Genomic DNA, 6,257 nt, shown 5'->3' with positions numbered 1-6,257 from the left:
TGCGTGTAGGTCATTTTTTGGATATTTTTACCTCAATTTTTACACATGGCACCTTTAAGACTGGTTTTGTGGTCCAGGGTCACAAAGTCAGCTAAACATTATGATATGATATTATGGTAATTAAGCGTTATATGATGATAGAGCCTACGTTCACTTGAACTGATTTGCTGAAATCAAAACAGGAATGATAATAGATGAGCACCAGTCAATGAGATTGTCCTTTGTGCATTAGCTCCGCCCACTACAGGAGAACCTGGCAGTTCTTAAAAGTTGAAGAATTCCAAAGGAACACTGTTATTTTGACAGGAAAATACAACAAAGAAAATTATTTACATGTAGCGCGTTTATTCTACATGTTATGTAAGACTCTCTCGCTCTGTCTCTCTCTTTGCGTGTGTGAGACAAAGCGACGGTGAGTTGTGAGCCTTTACACTACAGTTTAGGGTCAAATACAGGTGCGCTGCGCATCCATTCAGATGAATTGAAAAATAGCACAGATTGCTTGACAGAGAATGAAACTGTGAGAGTGGTGTCTATGCTAATAGGGCAGAGAGCGTAACAAATGGTCAGGACTTTTCCCTAGTATGACATGCATATAGGGAGAAATCTGGAACCGCTCGTTTGTAGAGACCGTTTATGATTTATTGGGGGGAAAAAAAAGTAGGTGGATATATTTTTACCATTGTTGGCTGTTTGTTTTCACACATTCTGCTTATAACCTTATAAAAGGTTATAAGGTTATTTTTTGCATAATAGGTCACCTTTAAAATAGAAAGTATTGAAAATCAAAATAAAGCTCTGTAATGCTTGAACATCTGGGCCAAATACAGGAAATATGTCATGTAGAGGCGGACAGAGTAAACAGCTTTATTACTTGAGTAAAAGTACTGATACCCCTTGCTAAATTTTACTCAAGTACAAGTAAAAGTACTACAGTCAGATGTCTACTTAAGTAAAATTACTGAAGTACTTGTTTTTAAAAGTATACTTGAGTATCAAGAGTACAAGAGTACATTTTCTAAATATTGCATTACTACTGCCACAGTGCTTACATTTATGTACAGAAACGTCCTACATGGAGTTATGAAAAATTTTAATGTTAATACCTTGGAGAATGTAAAAGGAATTGAAAGTAAAATCAAATCATTTCCATGACAGTATTAAAACCCTTCATCTCACAGACATACAGGCTAAGGCAGGAGAAAATACTTTCAGCTGAATAACACCATTCTCACACACACAATCTATGTGTGACAACTCTGTGTGTGTGTGTGTGTGTGTGTGTGTGTGTGTGTGTGTGTGTGTGTAGTGTACTTCAATTTAATCAAATGTCATGAAGGATAGCTGAATGTGATTGCTGATATGCTGTGTCCCAATCAGTGGCGCCTGCACAATCCAATCACGTTTGAGAGGGAAACAATAAATTTCCGAGATTTTTCTTTTTTTCCGTGGCACAATTTTTTTTATCGGGTCCCAGAGTGGATACATTTGAAAATGCTGCCTTTGCGTTTTCGTCTGGACGGCGAATCCGTATATTTTCTTAAATGATGAAGTCATCAGCCCACGTCTCGCCCTAATCAGACACCGATACGTCACGTAATAGCAACAAAAACATGAACAAACACTGAACGATTGTCTTTTTATTAACTAACATTAACACAGATTAATAAATGTATTGTTCCATGTTCGTTTGTGTACCACGCGCAAGGTTTATGAGCATAGACAGTAAAAGAAATGGACACAGCGACCCCATTGGAACTCAATTGAGACAAGTGAAGCCCATTTTTAGCGATTTTTAGAACTTCCGTTTCTGACGCGCAGACTCCAAACTAAGCTTGATGAGGTCAGCAACCTGTCTGACAGATGTAAATCTTCTAGTAGCTGTGCGTGCAAACTGCCATAGTTAATCTTGCAGAGGAGGGCGAGCTTGAGCGGGGAGTTCTTTGGCGTGAGTGAGCAGGAGTAAGTATTCTGATTAATTATTTTGTATAGTATTTTAAAATGTAACGCCAGTACGCCATTTCTCTTGACGTCTCCCCGATTGCCTGCGAGCTTCTCCTCCTATCTGTACGGTAATTTCTCTACTGTGCGACAGAGAGTCGAGTGGTTATGAAGTAATCGTTAGCCTATTTTTTTTAAAAAACTGTTTCTACGGGGCCATAATGTAACATAGAAGGTAATGGAACCCTTTATACATTGTCGTGTATCTTTAGAAATAAATAATGGACAAATGGAGTCTTTAAACGCCACAGATGTAAAGTTATTCGCTGTCAAAGTGACGCCAAAATGAATGGGAGTCAATGGGATGCTAACGCAAGTGAAGTTCTGCTACAAGATGGCGGCACGCGGCCGACTTCAACTTCCGGTCGACTTCCTTCCCCCCTGTTTATGAGCATAGTCCAAGTCTTCTTCTCCTTTTTTAGTGTATCTCTGTGGCAGAATTACAGCGCCACATGCTGGTCTGGCATGTATACTACATGGTTTTGCGGTTTCGTGTGGACGCATATTTCTTGAGACGAGGAAAAAAAAGATCGGATTGGGGTAAGCTCCGTCTTCCGTGTGGACGGGGCCGAAGAAGTAACGGGTACTTACGGTTATGGATAGAAATGTAGCGGAGTAAAGAGTACAATATTTGCCTCTCAAATGTACTTGAGTAAAGTCACTCCCCAAAAATGATACTCGAGTAAAGTACAGATCCCTCAAAATTGTACTTAAGTACTGTACTCAAGTAAATGTACTCCGTTACTGTCCGGCTCTGTATATATATCTATATATATATATATATATCTATATATATATATATATATATATATATATATATATATATATATATATATATAGATATATATATATATATATATATATATATATATATATATATATATATATATATATATATATATATATATATATATATATTAGTGGTGGGCCGTTATCGGCGTTAACGTGCTGCGTTAAACGTGAGACTCTTATCGGGCGATAAAAAAAATATCGCCGTTAATCTATTCTCAAAGTTGGGTTGGGAACTGGGTCTATACTACGATGACTTTCACCGTGATAGTTTAGCGCGGATGTATACCTAGACGAATTGCACTGTAGGGGGCGAGAACGAGTCCTCTAACCTGTGTGTATGCCTACTGTGAAATTACCAAGCTTCCCCCCCCAAAAAAACCTCGACAAGACTCACGCCTGTTTCACACATACTCCGTCTGCAGCGCGTATGCAGTCCGTGTGTGTGTGGTGCAGAAGCAGCACTGACTCATTGTGCTTTCACACAGGACACGTTTGCAGTCCGCTACTGATCCGCGGCTTAGTCCACAAACACAACATTTGTTCATTATTCTATATTTCAAACCATGTTTAAAAAAAAAAAAAATTGTGACTTTTATCACAGAACAGTAACAGTCTTTCATAATCATAGGCATTAGTTTAAACTTAATAAATATAAACAACATATTATTCATGCATTTGACTTCTAGGTTTGCATAATAAGCTGCTCAAGCAAGCGGCAAAACATTTAAACACAACAATTGGCCGACTTTTCTTGTTGGAATATCGCAAATATTTAAAATTAAAGCACCACTGACAGAAACAGTCATGCTTTTTGCGTTTAAATCTTTATTACAAGCAATCGCACGGTTCTTAATGAACTTTGTTTTCTGCTTCCATAAAAGTGCATAGGCCTATATCATGTTGCCTCGTTTATCTAAAGGTGCCTTGCCTTGCTAGGTAATTAATCTCAAAACTCGACATTAGTAACTTACTTTTAGCAGCATCAGTCGCGCGCGCTCACAAGGGCTGCATCCGAAAACTGAAAAATGCTGCCTTCTAAGGACGCATTCCAAGGTAGGAAGGCATCAAGGCACATCCGAATTCAATGTTAGCTTCATTTCCTTTCAAATGAGATGCCTTCATCTTGCCGATTTTTAAAGGCAGCACAGATGTATCCTTCGCTGCCTTTGATATCCCACAATCCTGAACGTTACATTCCGTGACAGTTAAGCCAAAAAATAAAGATGGCGTCTGAAAGTTGCGCTCGGTGGTCAGTTTGTGTGTAAATGTTTGTTTTTGATCAAAGTTTTCCACTTTTGATGTAATTTCTAGCGAGAAATTAATATTGCAGTAATGAAATATCCACTTAGTTATCACCAAAGCTCTCTATATTTAGCTGTAGATCATTTAACCGTTACACTGCCTCAGAAGCCTGCCCAAAATCAGTTTCGTGAGGTGCCTTCGTGCAAAAACGCTGCCTGCAAAGTCATTGCCTGATACGGCAGCGAGGCAGCAAGTCACCTGCCTAAGTTTTCGGATGCAGCCAAGATCTCCCGGTTGTGAATTGAGTTCACTAGAGACTCGCACTAAACGGTTCATTTAAATCAGTGAGTTGTAGACTCGAGAACAGCTGCAATCAGATCATTCTAATTCGTGAATGAATCGTTTGGTGCGATTTGCGAACCGATTTAAAAGGTTCATTGAAAAGAATCAGTTCGTTCTTGAATCAGACACCGCTTCTGCGTCTCAGAGCACGTGATATATTATAAGGAGTAACGATATGTTATGAAATGTAAAAAGTTACTTAAAATAAAACTACTCCAGTAAAGTACAGATACTTGAAAAATGTACTTAAGTACAGTAACGAAGTAAAGCTACTCCGTTACTGTCCACCACTGTAAAACTCTATGTACAATTTGTGACTTGCCCATCTACTTACCTTTGCTTTGGAATGTTGCAGGGCCGGTGCCAGCAGGTGGTAAGGCAGATGTGTAGTAATAATACAAGGCCCGCTAGAGGCTTTTAGAACATCAGCGGCGTAGTACTGCTCAAGCCATGGTGCACGGGCCCAGTTTGGCTTAGTTTGGGCTATAGTTGGGTCCCCTTTACTCAAAACTAGAGTGATGATTTCTTGTATCCATGTGGTTCCTATGAATCAAGGGATTCAAGGGAAGAGAAAATTAATTATTGAAAGGCACAGATAATATCTTGCCTGAAAAAAAATGTTGTAGCTTAATATTTACTAATTACAACAACAACAACAACAACAACAAAAAAAGTAGCTTACTGCACAAAATAAAATAAACACATAACCCAAATAAAAATGGTCCTTTAAAAGAAGGACTAAAGATGAACACAGAAAATGCATTTCATTATTACCTGATTTTGGGTAGGTGACAATTACAGTATCTGTATCATGAAACTTGAAGTTGGTCGCATAGTTCAGTTAGCCTTGAGTATGCATGTGCCCAGGAAACATAAAGCTGTGAAAAGTTTGGTGACATCTAGTCGAGCCATATCTGTATGTGTGAATCAATGTCTGCAAAGAGGAATATTAAACAGACAGTCTGGTGATCTGACAATGGTATTAAACTGTCAACTTACATAGGAGGAGAAAATGGAAGAAGACTGATATCACAAACCTATAAGCTGAAAGGGGAAGAACACAAGCATGGTAAACAGAAATTACCTGAGAAACCGGTTAACGAGTAAATTCCAGGTCAAACCTATGACAAAGGGATTTGTTGTTTGCAGTAATATATAGCTTGCCTAGCAAAGCTTTATATATACAGTATATATATATATATATATATATATATATATATATATATTTTTTTTTTAATTTCCAAATTATAATTATAATATCATCATAGGACATTAAAGGTGACACATCATATGAAAATCTGACTTTTACAGGTTTTAAGTGCTCTAATCAGGTCCCCGGTGCAGCTACCAACCAAGGAAACATGAAAAAGATTAACCTAGTAACTTTGTTTTAGTAAGCCTTTTTCTGCAAACGTCTGAGAAAATGAGCGGTCAGATTTAGCTCCTTTGGTGACGTGGCAAAGGGATCTTATTATAATATTACTGCCCCTTAATCTGTAAGTTTACACCCATGACGTGTCATTTTGATTTTGCAATGGTTTACAGTTCTAATGCCGTGGCGAAAGTCTGAGCAAAACATACTACTGTTCTGCCTCTGGCTGCACAGAGGAGCACAGAACACTTTAGAGTCCCAGCCTCAGAGGAGACAACAGAGCAGTGGATTTATTGATTTATTTACTTTATATTGCTGCTGCCTGCCACATAGATCTAAAATAAACATGCAATTATTTACCAGCAGTTTACATTCACAGACATAACCAACTGTTTTTGTAACTCGTGTGTGTGTTAACCAAGCTGCAACCTCCCGTATTTTGTATCTATATAGCTAATTTTGCCCTTCATGACAACTGTGAAGGGGGTGAATTTTTTATAACTCCATT

General features: G+C 38.2%; 1 long non-coding RNA gene across 1 annotated transcript; it reads right to left on the bottom strand.

Annotated features, from left to right (window-relative positions):
- Positions 1-4,653: 4,653 nt before the first annotated feature.
- On the bottom strand, positions 4,654-5,503 carry LOC109046868. The gene is made up of 3 exons (XR_006160358.1): positions 5,462-5,503; positions 5,152-5,311; positions 4,654-4,920 (listed from the first exon to the last, which is right to left on the bottom strand). It is a non-coding gene; the product is annotated as an uncharacterized LOC109046868 (long non-coding RNA).
- Between the last annotated feature and the right edge of the window lie 754 nt (positions 5,504-6,257).

Source organism: Cyprinus carpio, chromosome A7, assembly GCF_018340385.1.
Source record: "Cyprinus carpio isolate SPL01 chromosome A7, ASM1834038v1, whole genome shotgun sequence".
NCBI lineage: Eukaryota > Metazoa > Chordata > Actinopteri > Cypriniformes > Cyprinidae > Cyprinus > Cyprinus carpio.
Note: the sequence above shows the minus strand (reverse complement) of the source record. Positions and strands in the feature narration are given on the sequence as shown.